This window comes from Lissotriton vulgaris, chromosome 7 (genome assembly GCF_964263255.1).
Source record: "Lissotriton vulgaris chromosome 7, aLisVul1.2, whole genome shotgun sequence".
NCBI classification, from domain to species: domain Eukaryota; kingdom Metazoa; phylum Chordata; class Amphibia; order Caudata; family Salamandridae; genus Lissotriton; species Lissotriton vulgaris.
In genome coordinates, this window is record NC_141695.1 from 953,809,525 (window position 1) to 953,812,545 (window position 3,021).

A 3,021-nucleotide genomic window follows, 5' to 3' on the forward strand; every position below is an offset into this window, starting at 1 on the left:
TATCTTCTGCCAAGAAGCTAGATGGGCTATGTGAAAAGGGAAACTCTGCAAGCTTTCTGCCTGTGACCAGGACTGGGGGCCAAGGCCTGCTCATCTCCTTGCAGTGTGGGCAGACATCGCCAAGGGAAACCAAGACCACCTACTCTGGAGCCTGGAGCACCAAAGCCTGCATGATTGTTAAGACCAGTGTGAAAGGTGCAAAAGAGGAGAGCGTTGGATGGACCTAGGTCGAGTTGGGAACCCAGCCAATGGGCCTTCCGGTGCAAGGTGTGAGATGATGGCTTCTGCACTGATTGCATCATTGCCTGTGTGCAGGTTCAAGGTTGTGACACCTGTATGCTTGAAGAGGGCGGACATGAAGATAGCCTTGAGAAAAATGCCATACTGGGTGAGTAAACTCTGAGCTACACCAATACGCAACCCCAGATGCAGTGACAGGCCGGTGCAGGTAAGAATGGTGGGGCGGGGTGACTCAACAGATGATGACAAGGGAAAATTTAAAAAAAGAAAAGAAAGTCACTTACTTTGCACTCAGCGATACAGCAAGCGCAAAACACATGGTTTTCTTTTTTATATATATATATTTTTTCCTCGTCCTTGTCTGTTGAATCCCTCCTTGCCCATCCCATGCTCTTACCTCCACCGGCCATCATTGCGCAGATGACAGGAGGGGCCACTGTGAAAGAAATTACCAGATATCAAGGGCTGAAGCCTGTGCGGAACATAACAGAGAACCTCTATGCCAGGAAGGGGCGCCATTGCATGGACTACCATGTGTTGAGAGCCTTTGCTTTGGTTGGTTGTGTTGTGGCAACCCTGTGTGCCAGGAGGGGATTCCAGTGTTAAGATTGCTCTGAGGACCGGCCCTTGTCCGAGAACTATAATATTGAGAGACCCATGGGTCAAATGTGAGCATTGCGAAAAGAACTTGCATTACCTCTGTAAACTGAGGTTGATGCCATGGGTGCATTGCCACTTCACTGACCCCCAAAAGGGAGCATCAGAATCCAACCCTCCCATTTGAGGAACACAGATTGTACTTTGCAGTAGGACCACCGGAGCACCTCCGATCTCTCTGGGAACTGGTCATGGAAGCTCAGGGGAGAACCTGTATGCAGGATGCTGCCATGCCTCCCACGTGTTGCTGTCTGTTAGGAACAGAGCTGGAGCACGGTGAGTGCCCACAGACAGGGCACTTGCCATGACAAATGCAAGCTTTCTCACTGTTGGAGCTCATAAAACTGGTTACAGACTTAGCCAAGTCACTTTTGGCTACCTTTCTAAGAGTCAGAGTGGACTTATGAGTTAAGGTCTACTAGTGAGCATTCTCTGGATGTGGCCAAGCAACAAATTGGGAATGACCCCTACCACATTACGAAGAGAAGGCGGAACAAGTATTTGCCGGGGAAACACTAGAGCCCCAAACTCAAGGGAAAATATGTTGTTCATATATGTCATAACATTGCTTTGAATGCTCAGGGCTAGAAAAAAAATACAGATTTTTATTGTAAAAATAGGTGTTTTTGACACTGCTGTGCAATTTTTGATTTATGACTAACCTGCATTCAACTTCCCCTGATGGAGCCCCTGACTGCTCTTCCACAGCTACCACTGAGAGGCAAGTATAGAAGGAGTACTTGCCCCAATTGCAAGGGATCCATAATAGGTCTTGGCCTGGGACATCAGGAATAGAAAAAAAACAACCACCACAGTAAGTCCAGTAACTCCTTTGTACCCCGTGGCCATCTGAAAGGGGTTCTGAGAGTTCCAATTTAAGTTAGGGATATACAGGAATTCGTAGATAGAATAGCTCAAATATTGAGTGATGTCAAGGTAGCCTCAGGCTTGGGGGTCAATTGGTCCAAAAATTGTTTCTACTACATCACGATAGCCCACAAGATGTCATAGCAGTCAAAACTTGTCAAGTTAAATGGGAGGTTTGCACGTTTTGATACTTAGGAATTAACATCTATCACACCACCCGCGAGTTCCTTGATGGCCATTTGATGAAAGCAATCTTCTCTCTCCACCCCAAAATGTTTTTTTGTCACTCTCTTCCTATCACTGTCCCGGGCTGGGTAGCTCTCTGGAAGATGGCAATTCTGATGAGCTTAATCTATCAATTTGCTAATTTACCAATCCCTATATCCTGCAGCACTTTCCGTGTGTTGAGCAGTACACTAAAAGACATAATCTGAAATAAGGAGAGATGAAGAGTTGCCCAGGCCAAGTACAATTGCCTGCAGATAGCACAGGACTCGGAGCGGCTATATTCGAACACGAATTCCTGGCAGTTCAGCTTCAATGACTGCTCTGCATGTTAGCTCGTCACAGTCTAGCAGAGCTGTACAGGGAAGAGGGACGCAAGACATTGAGTAGAGCATGGTAACTATTTTGTCCGAGGTCGATACTACCTGCAATCCCCAACACCTTACAATGCATGGCTATTACATCCCTGAATGTGTCGCTATATGTGCTGAAGATCGCCATAAGATCTATATGCATCCTCAGAACAACTGTGGGCCGAGAACGGGTGGAGACTAGGGAGTCCCTGGGTCCGGGTACACTTGGTGACTTGTTTCAAGAGGGCAAACTGATTCTTTTTTACCTACTTTCTGAGCAAACTCTCTGTGGAGCATTTCTTAACACATAGGTACCTGGTCGGCGAGTTGGAATGACTTTGGGAACTCACTGTCTCAGAAGCTACTGCACACCCATACACGTAGGTCCTATTCACAATGGGATCCGGGCAGAGACTTACCTGACAAGACCACTGACTCACTAGCCACACTCCGACAGAAGTGGGAGCTTGATATAGGATGTCCATTTATCACCAAGGAGTGGAGAAAAGTGCTCATATATCTGTGCAAGATGTCACAAAATGTCTACTTTCAGTACATACAATACAACTTCCTACATTGAGCCTATTTAACACCAGTCAGACTTCATAATATTTACCCTACAGCATCAGCCAACTGCCACCGCTGCCAACGCCCCCGACCCCCAAGAGAACATCTTACA